The sequence below is a fragment of the Astatotilapia calliptera genome, chromosome 23 (genome assembly GCF_964374335.1).
Source record: "Astatotilapia calliptera chromosome 23, fAstCal68.1, whole genome shotgun sequence".
NCBI classification, from domain to species: Eukaryota; Metazoa; Chordata; class Actinopteri; order Cichliformes; family Cichlidae; genus Astatotilapia; species Astatotilapia calliptera.
This window is the reverse complement of record NC_137443.1, coordinates 36,405,135-36,422,954: the sequence shown is the minus strand read 5'-3', so window position 1 is coordinate 36,422,954 and position 17,820 is coordinate 36,405,135. Positions and strand designations below refer to the sequence as shown.

Sequence of the window (17,820 nt, the reverse complement as noted above, 5' to 3'; positions counted from 1 at the left end):
CTAAGGCTAGGTGTGGAGGTCACAGAGGGTAAGAAATGGAAATGTGGAAAGGCAAAAAACCGGAGTGGGTGACCGAGATGTGAAGGAAATAAGGAAGACATGGAAATGAAATACAAAAAATTAGACTTCTAGAAAAGGGTTCAAGGTTCAAGGTTCTTTATTTGTCACATGCATAGTTATACAAGTATAACACACAGTGAAATGTAGCCTGACACGCTCTTCGACATGTGCAAAAAATTTGGGGGGGGGGGGGGGGGGGGTGTAGAGGAATTATATATATATATATATATATGTGTATATATATATATATATATATATATATATATATATATATATATATATGTATATATATATATGTATGTATATATATATATATATATATATATATATATATATATATATATATATATATATATATATATGTATATATATATATATATATATATGTATATATATATATATATATAGTATATACATTGGGTGAATGTGCAGTAGTAGCAGCAAGCAGGTGAATTCTGTACATTAATATGAATAGACATCTGACTATTTTACAGGATAGACAATATAAACATATTTAAAATTAAAGGAATTGAAATGTACATTGTGCCTTGGTTTAGTGTCTGGAAGAGTCCTGTCTCAGTCAATTATAGATGATGTGAGAGGGCGGGTGTGTGTGTTTAGGGCACGGATGGTTTGGGGATAGAAGCTCCTCTTGAGTCTCTCTGTCCTTGCCCGGAAGATGCGGAACCTTCTACCAGATTGCAGAAGTTGGAACAGTTTGTTGCCAGGATGGGACGGGTCCTTCAGTATCTGTGCTGCTCTAGTCCGGCATCTCCTGGTGTAGGTGTCCTGAAGCGGGGGGAGAGCAATCCTGCACCAGCGTTCTGCTGTACGGATCACTCTCTGGAGAGCTTTTTGGGAAGGAGCTACTTAAGTAATGCATACTATCAAGAAAGATCTTCAATTCAGAGACTACTGCAAATAAGAAAAAAAGTTTAAACGTTCTGGTTTATTGACCATCCATCCATTCTCTTCTGCTTATCCTTCTCAGGGTCTCTGGAGACTATCCCAGGTGTCTTAGGGCAAGAGGCAGACACACCCTGGACAGGTCACCAGTCTGTTGCAGGGCTGACACATAGAGACAGACAACTATTCACACCTATTACCAATTAACCTAATGGAGGAAGCCAGAGTACCCGGAGAGAACCCACACAAACACGGGAGAACATACAAACTCTACACAGAAAGGTCCCAGCCAAGTGGTGGACTTAAACTCAGGACCTTCTTACGGTGAGGCAAAAGTGGCAATCACTATGGCACCATGCTGCCCATTATTTGAATTACATGTATTATTTTAAACACACATTTTAAAGCGTCATTGCTAGTCTTATGTTTGCCAGTGTTGACAGTTCTATTACTAAGTTATCACTCCACCCTCTTGAGTAGGAGGAGCTTGGTTTTGCAAGCTTGCTAACCTTGCTTGGATAGCAAGCTTCATCTATAAATTTTATAAACACTCAGTAACAGAGTAGTAATACTAGCAAAAACATCTTAGAATCCCTGTAAGACACAACAAGCCATTGTATTTGTCAGAGAATTATTATGTTTGAAATTTCTTTAACCCTTTTGTGGTGTTCATATTTTTGTTACTCAGCCAGTGTTCATGGGTCTGGTGGACCCGCTAGAGTTTTGGCTTTCCAAATTAACATAATCAAACAATTTTATGTTAAATTACTCAACAGATATTTACTTCATCCCAATTACAAGCCATATGAACAGCAAACATGGTTAATTTTTTTCCTTTACCTTTGTTAGATCACATTTATGAATTAATGTGCTTCTCGTTTTTTGTTTTTATAAAATGTTATAAAAAAAATCAGTTATAATCAAGTGGAGTGAGTGGAAAGACACAACACATTTACATGTGAAGCAACATGTTTCACAACTAAATGGGATCAGCTGCTCATCAATGGTGACATTGGGCCCAGGGTTGTAAAACAGGGGGAGGTGGTGCACACACTTATCCCACACTGTCCTGATGGCAGCTAGCTTGTCTCACTGCCGTCGAGCTGGTCCGTTGTCTCGATTATCAAAATGGATAATCCTGGAAATTTTGTGGAAGTTTTCCAGAGACATTGATGCACGGAAAGGTTCTTGCCGGTTTCTGCATCCCACAGGGATTCTGTGGATTCCCCTTTGGACCTGAAAACTCCTGCAAGGATAAGAACCCCAAAGTAGGCCTTTGGGGTTCTTAGATCAATTTGGTCCATCTCCTTCCACCTCTCTCCAAAAACACACCTTCCTTCTAGATATATCCTAGACTTAGTCGAGGAAATAAGGTCGCTACGTAACCAGAATGCAGAGAAGGAGAAACGGATCGTCTATCTGGAGAGCAGGGTCGCGGACCTGGAGCAATATACCAGAATGAACGACGTGATCATCACAGGGCTGTACATAAAACCCCGGTCATATGCTCGGGCTGTGACTGCTGGCAGTAAAGAGGAGCAAGGAGATCTGGATGGGAGCTCTGCGGAGCAACAAGTAGCTGGTTTCTTGCAGTCGAAAGGGATCGACCTGGACTGTAATAACATCGAGGCATGCCACCCCTTGCCCAGGAGAAATGCTAGCCATTGTATTTGTCAGAGAATTATTATTTTTGAAATTTCTTTAACCCTTTTGTGGTGTTCATATTTTTGTTACTCAGCCAGTGTTCATGGGTCTGGTGGACCCGCTAGAGTTTTGGCTTTCCAAATTAACATAATCAAACAATTTTATGTTAAATTACTCAACAGATATTTACTTCATCCCAATTACAAGCCATATGAACAGCAAACATGGTTAATTTTTTTCCTTTACCTTTGTTAGATCACATTTATGAATTAATGTGCTTCTCGTTTTTTGTTTTTATAAAATGTTATAAAAAAAATCAGTTATAATCAAGTGGAGTGAGTGGAAAGACACAACACATTTACATGTGAAGCAACATGTTTCACAACTAAATGGGATCAGCTGCTCATCAATGGTGACATTGGGCCCAGGGTTGTAAAACAGGGGGAGGTGGTGCACACACTTATCCCACACTGTCCTGATGGCAGCTAGCTTGTCTCACTGCCGTCGAGCTGGTCCGTTGTCTCGATTATCAAAATGGATAATCCTGGAAATTTTGTGGAAGTTTTCCAGAGACATTGATGCACGGAAAGGTTCTTGCCGGTTTCTGCATCCCACAGGGATTCTGTGGATTCCCCTTTGGACCTGAAAACTCCTGCAAGGATAAGAACCCCAAAGTAGGCCTTTGGGGTTCTTAGATCAATTTGGTCCATCTCCTTCCACCTCTCTCCAAAAACACACCTTCCTTCTAGATATATCCTAGACTTAGTCGAGGAAATAAGGTCGCTACGTAACCAGAATGCAGAGAAGGAGAAACGGATCGTCTATCTGGAGAGCAGGGTCGCGGACCTGGAGCAATATACCAGAATGAACGACGTGATCATCACAGGGCTGTACATAAAACCCCGGTCATATGCTCGGGCTGTGACTGCTGGCAGTAAAGAGGAGCAAGGAGATCTGGATGGGAGCTCTGCGGAGCAACAAGTAGCTGGTTTCTTGCAGTCGAAAGGGATCGACCTGGACTGTAATAACATCGAGGCATGCCACCCCTTGCCCAGGAGAAATGCTAGTGATAAACCAGCTATCATCATAAGATTTGTAAACAGGAAACACAAGAATGCACTGCTGAAGCAGGGGAGGAAACTAAAAGGATCGAACGTCTACATGAATGACCATCTAACCAAATCCAATGCTGACATAGCGAAGAAAGCACGATACCTAAAGAAACTGGGTAAAATTCAGAACACCTGGACTGCAAACTGTAAAATATTTATAAAGCTCAACGGTACACCGGAGGAAGCCAAGGTGCTGGTCATCAAATGCATCCAGGATCTGGAAAAATATTAACAGGTCACTTGACTACAAAGGCAAGGAGCGGGACAAACAATCTACAGTCATCAAAGAAGGTAATAGAAGACAACAACGGAAGCTAAAGCGTAACGTATTCAAGGATGAAACAATCAATTAATTCATTATCTGGGAATTATACATTGCTACCACAAAGGATTGCTAATCAGGAGATAAATTCACCAGTAAACACGGAATACAAAACACACTTCACAGAGCAGGACATTGATCCAGAACTGAACTTTTTTAACATCAAAAATACCTGCTACTATCATACTGAAGAACAATTCAACAAAACTGTCAAGGTCGACGGCAAAATATCTATAATCCACTTTAATAGTAGAAGTTTATATGCAAATTTTCACAAAATAAGGGAATATTTAAGCAAATTTACACATCCATTCAGTGTGATTGCAGTATCTGAAACATGGATTAATAAACAGAAAGGAGAGGACTTGAGGATATGAATTAAATCTTACAAATAGAAAGAATAAGAATGGCGGTGGTGTGGCCTTGTTTGTGGATAAAAATTTAAAATACAAGATGGTAGAAAAAATGACGATGGCGGTAGATAATATATTAGAGTGTGTAACAATAGAAATTAGTATGGGAAAAGAGAAAAATGTCATTGTAAGCTGTATATAAAGAACACCAGGTTCTAATATTGAAATTTTTAAGGAGTGGGTAGATAAAACATTCATTAGGACAAATCAAAAAGTCATGTTCATTTGTGGGGATTTTAACATAGATCTACTAAATCCAAACAAGCAGAGAGCGACAGAGGAATTTATTAATACAATGTATAGCTTGGGACTTTTTCCAGTGATCACTAAGCCCAGCAGGATTACAGCACAGTCGGCAACCCTAATAGACAATATATTTACTAATGAAATAGAAAATAGAACCATAAGTGGTCTCCTAATTAATGACATCAGTGATCATCTACCTGTTTTTATAGTGTATAACAGCAATTACAGGAAGGTTAAACAGCAAAACACAATAAAATACAAACGAGTGAGAACAGAAGAGTCAATAAACGCATTCAAAAGTGATTTACTCAAGCAAGAATGGGAGATGCTGTATAAGGAAAAAAATATTGATAAAGCTTATGAGATTTTTTTAGGAAAATTTAAACTGTTATATAATAGTCATTGCCCAGTAAAGAAATATAGTAAAAAACAAAAATATGCAGAGTGCCCATGGATTACAAAAGGATTGCAAAATGCATGTAAGAAGAAAAATACCTTATACAGAGAATTTATAATGAACAGAAGTACAGAAGCTGAAAATAAATACAAGAAATATAAAAATAAATTAACGAGTATTTTAAGATCATGTAAAAAGGAATACTATGAAAAATTACTGATTATGAATAAAAATAATATTAAAGGGATCTGGAAAACATTAAATACCATCATCAAAAAGGGCTCGGGGCAGGCAGACTATCCTTCGTATTTCACAAATAATGATAGAAATATTACTAATATGAGAGATGTGGTAAATGAGTTCAATAAATTCTTTGTAAGTGTTGGGCCAGACTTGGCTGAAACAATTCCTGATATAACAGATTCTGTAGAGAAAGAAACTATACTCATTGACCGCAATCCTCATTCAATGTTCTTAACGGTGGTGGAAGAAATGGAAATCATTGATATTGTTGGGAAATCACAAACAAAAAACTCTACAGACTCTGACGACATTGATATGGAAATCGTTAAGAGAGTGATAGAGGGCATTTCCAAACCCTTAACACACATTTGCAATTTGTCCTTACAAACTGGTACATTCCCAAAACAAATGAAAACAGCTAAAGTAACACCACTGTTTAAAAATGGTGACAGACACCAATTCACAAATTATAGGCCTGTCGCTCTACTTTCTCAATTTTCAAAAATACTGGAAAAAGTCTTTAGTAATAGACTTGACAAATTTATAGATAAACACAAAATAATAATGGATAGTCAGTATGGTTTCAGATCAAATAGATCAACATCATTGGCATTAATGGAACTGATCGAAAATATCACCAACAATATAGATAAAAGACAATGTATAGTTAGTGTATTCATTGACCTAAAAAAAGCTTTTGACACAATTAATCATGACATATTACTTGATAAACTGGAGTACTACGGCATTAGAGGAGTGGTGTTAGAATGGGTAAAGAGTTATTTGAGAGACAGGCAGCAATTTGTGAAAATTGGGGAATATCAATCAGAGTGTATGGACATTGTTTGTGGAGTTCCGCAGGGGTCAGTATTGGGACCAAAGCTGTTTATCCTCTATATCAATGATATATGCAGAACATCAGATATACTACAGTTTATTCTATTTGCAGATGATACAAATATTTTTTGTGCTGGAGAGAATTTACAGCAGCTTTTGGAAATTGTCACAAAAGAAATGATTAAACTGAAAACATGGTTTGATAGAAATAAGCTATCATTAAATTTGGAAAAAAAACTACATTTATGTTATTCGGAAATTGTAAAAAAGATGCAGGAGCAAAATTATTAGTAAACAATGTTGAAATAGAGCAAGTTTCGGATACAAAATTTCTGGGTGTGATAATAGATAACAAAATCTGCTGGAAACCTCACATAAAGCATATACAAGCCAAACTGTCAAGAAGCATCTCCGTACTAAGTAAAGTTAAATATTTTTTGCCTTCCAAATCACTCCGGGTACTTTATTGTTCACTTATATTGCCATATTTGGAATACTGTGTGGAAATTTGGGGAAACACATATAAAACTGCACTTCAACCAATATGTAAAATAAAAAAAAAAGCAATCAGGATAATTAGTAAAGCTGGATATAGAGACCATACTAACACCATGTTTTTGAAATTAAAAATACTGAAGTTTATGGATCTTATAAAATATAAAACTGCAAAAATTATGTACAAGGCCAGATACAATATGTTACCAGGAAATATACAGAGGATGTTCTATGACAGAGAAGGAGACTATGAATTGAGGGGGAAATTGAATCTAAGGATTCTTAAAGCACGGTCAAAGGTTAAAACCTTTTGTGTCACTATTTATGGGGTAAAACTGTGGAATAGTTTTACTATAGATCTACAGCAATGCTCAGGAATTAGTAAGTTCATGAAAATACTTCGAAAACTGATTTTGGAAGAATATGATACCGATAAAGATGATCACCCATTGTATGTATAAAAATATCAAATTATATCCAAATTATATCAATCACGGTAGCCAAGTTTATATAGGTTCTCCTCGTGTATCGTGTGGAGTATGTGATGATGGGAATTAGGTGAATTATGTGGGATCAATAAGATGTTGAGCAGGGGTAGGAATTAATAAGTATGTTCATACTTCTTCCTACTCCTTTTCAGACCAAACATTGTTACATTATGTCAGACGATTTTGTTTTATTTCATTATATATTTTTTGTTTATCTGAACACATACGTGTGTGTGTGTGTATATCTACATATATATTCGTATCTGTAAATGAAAATATATGTAGTGTGTATATATTGTTTTTTGTTTTATATGTCTGAAACAAATAAAGATACAATACAATACAATACAAAGATTACTGCAATCCAGAATAATTTTCTGGATGGAATCTGGGATGAAAAGCTCAAATGAAGACTTGATGTCGCGCACATGAGTAACTGTCAGCCGTGTTGGCCCTGGCTTATCACAGTAGCAGCTCTGCAGGGTGGCTCATTTCTTGAGCAAGAAGACCATTCAATGTCACCAGTTATTGACGTCCATATTTCTTCACTTGCTGTCTGGTGGGCTTGTTCTGGTCCTGGAGCTGGCTGCAGATGGGGTACTCGTCTTCGTTTTGTTACTAAATGGTGCTCGACCTCATCCTCTTCTTCAAAGTCACTGTCAGACTCTGAATTTTCAGAAATGTGAAATATTCTGAAACCTCTTTGTCAACATCATCATCCGAAGCCCCTCTCTCTTCCAAAATCAATTGGATGGCCCTCGCAGCAGATAATCTTTTGCCATCTTGATCAGTTGTGATAAAGAACCACACTGGCAAAGTCTTATTTATAGTATTATGCCCCTAATTTGCAGGTGGGACAGGGTATGAGAACATAAAATTTGGATCCCTCAAGAAAGAGGGTAAAATGTGTGGGAATGTAAGAGCAGACGGTGTTGATAGTTGAATTTTCAACAATGTTGCAACTTTGTGCGGGAGCAGGAGGGGAAGAAAACACTATCAGCAGCACCAGAAAGGAGGAAGACAGAGTGTGGGAACACAGGACCTGCACTTTCAACACTTTTATTAGACCTGGGTCCAGTGGACCCGAACACCTTGTATGTAATGTAAATGTGTGGGGGGAGGTACAGTATGAGGTCATTGAAAATTAGTTCGGATTTATGTTCTTCGCAGAAAATAAGCCAAAGCCAATGAATTTCAGGTTGAAAAAATAATTAATTGTTTAATTTTTCTTTTGAAAAAAACTGAAAACGGGTCTCACAGGCCCGAACACCATACAAGGGTTAAAGAGGCTCAGTTCAGTGTTGTTGATTAGCACAGTGAAGCCTAGCCGAGAGTTATTACAGTTGAAGCCAAAATTATTAGCCATCCATGAATTATGGAACATTTTCCTACACTTCTTCATAATTTTTGCAGGATTGATTAAACTTGATATAATCAAACATTCATCAGTGCTATTTAGTAGCTTTTGGTACATTTTGTTATATAAAATACACTTTTAGGTTTGCTTTATTTCAAATATAGTAAAAAATGGTGTGTTCAAAAATATTAGCCCCATGTGAATGTTTGCTTTTAAAACACACCTACAGTGATTAACCAATCAGCTTTGAACCACACCTGTGCAGTCAATTGGCTTCCTAACAACATTCATTTAGCATTAAAGACTCCAAGGAACAGGGCACTTGAACACATGAGAGGGACTACTGTTACTTACCATGCCAAAGACAAAGGAAGTCAGTCTGGAGCTCAGAAAGAAGATAGTAGAGCCTCATGATAAGGGGCAAGGGTATGCTGCCATTTCCAAGCAATTCACAGTGTCTAGAACTGCTGTACATTGCATCATTGGCAAGTACAAGAAGACAAATTGTATAAGAAACAAACCTGGCAGTGGTCGTAAGTTCAAGAATTCAAGAACTCTGGAGAGGAAAATGGTCAAGAGATGTCATCAAGGAACCACGGACATCTGCCAAGATGATTGTTGCTGACCTGGCCTCTTCTGGAGTTGATGTTTCAAGAAACACAGTTGTGAGCGCTCTTAACTGTGGTGGGCTTCAGAGGCATCGTCCCAGAAGAAGCCCCTTACTCAAAGAGTGGCACATCGTAGCCCGACTGGGGTTTCCCCATGAACTTTTGAAATGTAAAGATGATTTTTGAAAGTCTGTACTTTGGTCTGATGAGACTAAACTGGAACTGTTTGGGCACATAGATATTGGTTATGTTTGGTAAAGAAAGGGAGAGGCCCTCAACCCTAGTAACACTGTTCCCACAGTTAAACATGGTGGTGGGAGCATCATGCTGTGGGGCTGTTTTGCAGCCTTGGGCACAGGGAGCCCTGTCCAGGTGCATGGCATCATGAAAAAAGAAAATTATGTTGACATTTTGAGTAAGAAGATGCAGAAATCTGCTTGTAGTCTAGACTTAGGTTGTTGCTGAGTCTTCCAACAAGACAATGACCCAGAGCATACATCGAAACTAGTCCAACAGTTCCTCAAGGATACTAAAACCAAGATCCTGGAGTGGCACACACAAAGTGCAGACCTCAATAGTATTGAGAATCTGTGGCGAGTGATCAAAGTGAATGTCCATCCTCAAAAACTGTGTAATTAGGACCAGCTAGAACAATTTCCAATGGAGGAATGGGCCAAAATCCCTCAGGAGACCTGTGTCAGCCTAGTAAAGACCTATCCTAAGCAATTGTTGTCAGTTGTGGCTCAGAAAGGGTGCGGTATTGACTATTAATGGCCATGGGGCTAATAATTTTGGATGGATCATTTTTGCCCTTTCTTGTTTCAACTTGGTGCATCAATAAATATCCTAATTAAACGTAGTGGACATTGTTACTTTGTTTTTTAAAGTGTATCTGTTTCCAAACACTTGTTGTTAATGGACATTTTCATATTGAAATCAAGAGTGTTGTCTAATTTCATAAGGAGGGCTATTAATTTTGGCCTCAACTTTATCTGCAGCAGTCTTCATTCTTGTACACTTCACCCATGCAACACTTATGCAAAGTGTTCCAGGCATTTCTTTGTAAAAAGTAAATAAAAAAATAAAAAAATAAAAAACTTAAAAGTTTGAAAGCATAACACAATTTCTGAAGATCATCTTATACAGGATATGACACTTAATTAGTGATTTTTTAAAATAGTGAATCCACAACAATAAAAAGTGCTACGTAAGCTGTTATGTAAACTCTAACAATTATACATAACAATTAATCAATACATGGAGGTATTTCACTGTATGTTTAGAGATATTTCACCGTCCAGTTTCTATAGAGATCACAGGAAAAGGAAGTATTAATATCTAACCATACAGTGCTTTGAGTTTCAAAGCATTTTACAGAAAATCAGTAAGGAGTTGCTGAGTTATTTCAACCAAAGTGAGCAGCTATCAGCTCATCTTTCTTCAGTTGTTAGGTAACTGAACAAAGAGGTTCGAGTTATCTGAGCTTGCTGTGAACCCTGTGAAACAAAATTACTCAAAGCGCCATAAAAATGCAGTGAATTTTACTTTTTTCCTCTCTTCAGGGTATTTTCCTATTTGCTTGCCACTGTGATAGCTGTTGTCAGCAACAAATAGGACTCTAAGCTACAAAAGAAACAGGGTAGTTTCATTAACTTTTTTAAATTTATTTTTTATTTTTTGCAGCTAAAGCTCCAATTAAGCCGCATCTGCCAGTTTTTAAGGGGGATTCAAATGACGTCGTGCCTCATTGCCTGCAGATATAATGCCATTTAACTGGCTTTATTCTTTTGTGAGGTGATATAGCCACACTGTTGCCCCACAGTTCCTGCTAGAAATATTTCACTGAAAGTTGCAGAAAACTCTCAAGGTTTTTGAGGAACTGAAAGGAAGGTGGATAGACTTTTCAGTCAGCATTATTCATGTATATTTCAATTCTGCCTCAGTCTATAGGAGCATTCTTAGCACAGTCTAGTACTGCAGCTCAGACTAATTAAGCAGTCATTAAGATAACAAGCCAATATACTGAGATTAATGAGAAAATGGTTTTAACAATGCTGCTGAGTAGCTAGGGGATGCAACTGGAGGGGGACGCTCTTCATTTTTAGCCACATTGTGAAGATTTATGTATATTTTGAGATGATTGCAGGACCTTTGCTGACCGTGACGAAAGAGTAGAGTAGACTGTACATGAGCACAACAGGGATGAAATACTGTATGGGTTTCACACTATTTCACGGTCTGACTAGAGAAAATTAGAATTACTGACCCATGTCTTTAACAGCATACAAACAATTTTACATTTGATTTGTCATTGTAGAGAAGCGTGATAAAAATTCATCAGTAAAATGAGTCACGTACTGGTGGAAAAGTAGGTTTTTAAAATGTATTTCTTTAGTTGTTGAAAAATGACATTTAACACAGAACATTTTGCCATTTTTATTGTACCAGTAGCTATTACAGACTCTTATAGATTAAAGAGGGATGAGATGCAGTGATGTATTAACTGTAATTAACTGGACATGCTTCATTAGATTGCACACAATAGAGTGGCCTCACAACACATTCAATGGTAGTCAACAGTGATATGGGGAACACAGAGAAGAACAAGTGTGTGTACAAAATATGAGTAATTCAGGCAGGGAGAATTTCCAAGTTAAGACTCTGAGCCAGGGAAAATCAATATTCCCAAGGAGGGTCAAGAGATTAGTGAAGGGCCACTGACACAGTCCTGGGAAAACACCTTTAAATGATTAAGAAAATGAGAGAGAAGTTGCAAAAGTGAACAAAAAAAGAAGCGATAAACAGAAGTCTTGCCAAGCTGAAGTTCCCCTGACAATGAAAGACATGAGGGTGGTGATCCAGTCCTGGGTTTTGATAACTGTGTTCTATTTTGTTGTAAGCTACAGTGTTGTGAAAAAAATATTTGCCTCCTATCCTGATTTCTGTCATTTCTTTTGGCATAGTTTTCACTGTATGGAATACAAAGCCGCTTCTAAATCTTTTGGACTGCAGCACACCACATTGAGAGCCATTATCCACAAATAGAGAAAACAGAACAGTATAGTTGTCAGCCTACCAAAATTACTCCAAGAGTGCACTGACAACTCATCCGGGAGGTCACAAAAGAACCCAGAACAACATCTAAAGAGCATCTAAGGAATTTGCCTCAGTTAAGGTCAGCTGAGTTAAAACTGCAACTGTATGGGAAATCCAGGGCAATGCTGTAAATGCTGTCTAAATTGCAACAAAATTCGATTTACATTCAAGACCACAAGAAATAGTTTGGAATTTTGGGTGAATGTTTTACAAAATAGGGTGCTTAGGTTGGGCTAATCCTTGTATTGGGGTTAAATAACTTAATCTTGACTCTGATTGAACACAACATGTAAACTATAATAGTTTTTATAAATTTTGCATACATAATATGCAATAACGCATATTACATTAAGATAGTATTGGTATCTTTGAAATCACTGTTGAACAGCTTTGACTGGTTCTCAGAACTGAATACTATGCTCGTCAAAATCAAGTTATGAGCATTTAAGTGTTGGGCAGGAAGAGAAAATGCACACACATACTTAGATACACACAAACAACCTTTAACAAATCCAACAATCCCCGCCAAACAAGCAGCCATAATAGGACAGGATAGGAGGATTAGAGGGACAATCCTGAAAAGGCTTTTTAAATGGGACCCATGGGGCTGGCCAAGTGAGAGTCACAAAAGGATTATAGGAGTCTACTAGATTTGTCTAAAATGGATGACTTGCATGGAGGTTTACAATGACACTGTTAACACAAGCCTGTGGTTTTCTTTTATTGTGTCTGAGTATTTCTGTTAGATTTAAATGTCACCAAGTAAGCCAGTGCCTGAAAGCTTTGATTTTAATTTTACAGATTTAAATAATGACTTAAACTGCAAAACTGAAAAGTCAAATTAACAGCAAATTAAGCTATTTTAAATAGTTAACTATCATTACTAATGCTAAAATTTATGTTTATTTGCCATTAAATAGTGTGAGAAAAATATTGTAGGAGTAAGATAACGACATGTGTTTATGTATACTGCTAGTTGGTCGATGTGAAAGCACAGATACCTGTACTCCTCCACTGCCAAGATCCTGTGTTAATCATGCAGCTGCTCTCTTTTTTCTTCACAACCTCTGTGGTTTTAGCTCCATTTAGAAGCAGCTGATATCCTCCAGATTATTCCCTTTTTACTATCATGTCATCATCACGCTCCCTTTAGGCCAACACAGAGAAAATGAGGAGGAACTTCTTGTACATGCACTTAATAAGAATAATGTACTTCAATAATATACCTCATAATTGTTATTGACTGTTCACTGTCAATCCACACACTGCTGATTTGCACACCTTTTTTAATCTTAATTTTTAACTTTAATTTTATGCTTGATTTTTAATTTTAGTTGTATTCTTGTATCTGGTTGGGAATAACACAGCAATAAGCATTTCACTGCATGTCGTACTGTGTGTGATCATGAAAAGTCCCCTGTGGAGCTCAGACACTCAGCCCGTCACAGTGTCATAGTGCCCCTGTCTCTGAGGTAGTCAATAAACCATTGATTCGTTAATTTCATTTTGGAACGTGTATTGTATCATGGCTAATAAGAGATAATAACACTTACATTCTCGTGACATGAGCAATTAGGCATTTACAAAAAACTTAATAAATATCACTAGAAACTTTATAGTACAATACACACATAGGTGCACACACTTAATTATTCACCAGAGAAAATATTTTGCTACAGTATTTGTCACATTAGTTTCAGATTACTCCATAAATGGCCGTAAAAGTATTGTCACATAATTGTTACTTAGCAATACAAACCTACAGTCTACAGTCCCCCACAACACACATACCCATCCTCACGAGGACACAGATGTGGTCTTTCTTTCTTTACATATAAACACAATGTTGAAAACAAAAAGCAAAAAGAAAAACCATCCCAAAGAGACTTTGCCCACACAGATTCAACTATAGAAATATAAACAGGTAGAAGTGGAGGCATCAGTGCTGTAAGCCTGACTGTTCACCACTTCCTTTGTTACCTGGTGAAGTTCAGGCTCTGGCTGCTGGACTGGGATCAGCATTATCATCACTCAGGGTTTTTGGCAAGCTTTGTATGCTGTGTGTGCCGGTACTTGCAAAAAGTTCAGCTTCTGTTAGCAGTATAATATGGTTGTTTCAGTCCTGGATTCACTTTACTGTACCAGGGCACGCTTGTCCTTATGTTGTATAAAATATAAGTAATCTGTCCATTTGATAGCATTCTAGTGTTAGCACTTTAACATCCACAGTTTCCAAGGTGATCAAATTTGGTGTTATTGTAGAGACTAATACCAGCTTGAGACAATTTAATAATTTAGATAATTGTGCCAAGGTCGCACCAAATGTAAAAGTCTTTTAAGTAAAAACTTTAAAACTACAGGGTGGGCCATTTATATGGACACACCGTAATAAAATGGGAATGGTTGGTGATATTAAAGTCCTGTTTGTGGCACATTATTAAATGTGAGGGGGCAAACTCCTCAAGATGGGTGGTGACCATGGTGGCCATTTAGAAGTCGGCCATCTTGCATACAACTTTTGTTTTTTCAATAGGAAGAGGGCTATGTGACACATCAAACTTATTGGTAATGTCACAAGAAAAACAATGGTGTGCTTGGTTTCAACGTAACTTTATTCTTTCATGAGTTATTTACAAGTTTCTCTTTGTTCACAGCCATTGACACATCGAAGACGTTAACACATGAGGAGCGGATCGAAACTGCTTGCTAAGTTTCGTGAAACTGGTTCAGTGTTGGATTTGCCAAAATGCGGACGCAAGAAAACTGTCACTAATGAAGAAACGTCAGTGGCTGTCCTAGCTTCATTCAGCAAGAGCCCACAGCGTAGCACTCGCCGCATGTCACTGGAGAGTGGCATTAGTCGAACATCCCTTCGGTGGATATTAGCTACTCACAAATGGCACCCTTACAAACTCCAGCTACTGCAGCATCTCAACGAGGATGACCCAGATCGGCGCACAGAATTTGCAGAATGGGCAAAACAAAAATTGGAACAGGACCCTCAGTTCACGCAGAAGATTTTGTACAGTGATGAGGCAAACTTTTATGTAAATGGTGAAGTTAACAAACAAAACCACCGCTATTGGTCTGACACTAACCCACATTGAATGGATCCCTCCAAGACTGTTGGAACAACAGAAGTGATGGTTTGGTGTGCTATATGGGGTACAATGATAGTGGGTCCATTCTTCATCAATGGAAACCTCAAGGCCACTGGATATTTGAAATTGCTACATGATGATGTGTTTCCCTCTTTATGCACTGAAGCTGGCACGTTCCATGAGTTTTTCCAGCAAGATGGTGCACCACCACATTATGGGTGCCAGGTCGGAGCATTCCTAGATGAACAGTTTCCTGGAAAGTGGATTGGTCGTCGTGGGCCAGTTGAATGGCCCCCAAGGTCTCCTGATATGACCCACTTAGACTTTTATCTTTGGGGTCATCTGAAGGCAATTGTCTATGGTGTGAAGATACGAGATGTGCAGCACCTGGAACTATGGAACTGGATGCCTGTGCTGGCATTTCTCCTGCAGTGTTGCTATTAGTGTGTGAAGAGTGGAAGAAGAGGGTTGCATTGACAATCCAACACAATGGGCAGCACATTGAACACATTTTATAAGTGGTCAGAAACTTGTAAATAACCCATGAAAGAATAAAGTTACGTTGAAACCAAGCACACCATTGTTTTTCTTGTGACATTACCAATAAGTTTGATGTGTCACATGGCCCTCTTCCTATTGAAAAAACAAAAGTTGTATCCAAGATGGCCGACTTCTAAATGGCCACCATGGTCACCGCCTATCTTGAGGAGTTTGCCCCCTCACATTTACTAATGTGCCACAAACGGGACTTTAGTATCACCAACCATTCCCATGTTATTACGGTATAGCCATATAAATGGCCCACCCTGTATATTACTCACAATAATATACATAAGGACATGAGTACCATTTGACCTTGACCTTTATTGTTAGCACCCATGGTTAAAGTCAACCTTAGAAAAGCTTTGCAACTAACCATATAAGAATCATGTAAAAGGACATGAGGAGAGCTGTAAAACACACCTTTTATTCTCCAGTACAATGCCTCATGATGTCACAATGACACCATAAAATTTCACAAAATCACACACTGCATGAATGTATTTTTAAATCTTGAGTACAAACATTTTTGCAGATTATAGACACACAGATTTCATTCAATTCTGCTCCAATCATGTGGGTAAAGATAATAAACACACATATGCAAACATCTGTCTATGCGTGTAGTTATAATTTTACCATTGTTGTACCTTAACTTACTTACTGGCATGCCTCATTTTTCTGATTCTTAATAAACCTTTATGTCATATGCTGCCACAGTAATTAAACTGTACCCTCCAGTCATCAGCTCACATCCTGCTTCATTCCAGCTGCTGCTGCTTCTCTGGCACCTGACATTATCAGGTGTTTTGCTCTCATATTGTGACACAATTTTGTGTTGCTCGGTGTTATTTCCACTCGTCTTTAAAAATGTATTTTCATGCATATATGCGCTGAAATCCAATTTGTCGTTCTCTCGCCAGACTGTCATTAATATCACAATCCCTTGTAATATTCACACACTTTGCAGCTGATGAAGAATATTTCAGGCAAAGCTTTTTCAATACACCTCAGTGTATTATAATAGCTGTCACAGAAATATATATATTTCTTTATTTCTTATTTTTTCCATTTGCATTTCTCTGTAAGAAATTGATGCATCGTTGACATCCTTGAGAGGTGGATAAGGAAATTACACACCAAAAGATTTTGGGACCTTCTCTGTCTAAACACTTACTATGAAGCAGGAGGAGTAAGATTTTTAGGTTGTGTTAGCTCTAACTCAACTCAGATGCTCAGATTTAATGGAAAGGAAGTGAAGACTATACAATGATGATTACGTCGTTAACATAAAATTGCGCTTGACTGCCTTCATTTTGCTTTCTGGTGAGTTCCGTTATAAAAATATCATAAGATAAGGTTTTCTTCCTGCTGAAATAATCTCTCATGAGATGAAGTATAAAATACAGATTATGCAAATATTTAATATAAAGAAGAGACATGAACAAACATGTTACAGCAGGTATGGTCATCTGTGCTCTGTGAGTTTATCCTTTCACATAGGGATGTCTTTATACATGCACCTGAATTCCATCTTCCCTCCAGATAACAGACCACAGTAAGGTTCTGCATACTCTTATACAAAACAGCAAGCAGCCGGGCTGTCCTTAAAAGCCTCCACAGAGGCAAAACAGAAAACAGCCAGAAAGGATCTTTTTTAATGTGTCACCAAATTACTGAGACTTCATGAAATCTATATGTATACATATTTTGGGCGGTGGATCCATAATACCGGGTTATACCTGAGCAAAGAAATGCCACTATGCTGATAAAATCAAGACACTTGCCAACAAACAAATTATTGCATTGTTGATGTCAACTTACTGATTTATTTGTTGAAGATTAACAAAACACCTTATTATAAACTGTGTTGTCAATATATAGAAAGTACAATAAAAAGATGTAAAATATATTACATAGATATTTAAAATGTTTCAACTGAGACAAAACTTTCT

General features: G+C 37.7%; 1 long non-coding RNA gene across 1 annotated transcript; it reads left to right on the top strand.

The window, feature by feature from the left end:
• The first annotated feature begins 466 nt into the window (after positions 1–466).
• LOC145424205 (uncharacterized) lies at positions 467–15,922 on the top strand. Its single transcript, XR_013905190.1, has 3 exons — positions 467–934; positions 1,052–1,290; positions 14,879–15,922. It is a non-coding gene; the product is annotated as an uncharacterized LOC145424205 (long non-coding RNA).
• Positions 15,923–17,820: the final 1,898 nt, after the last annotated feature.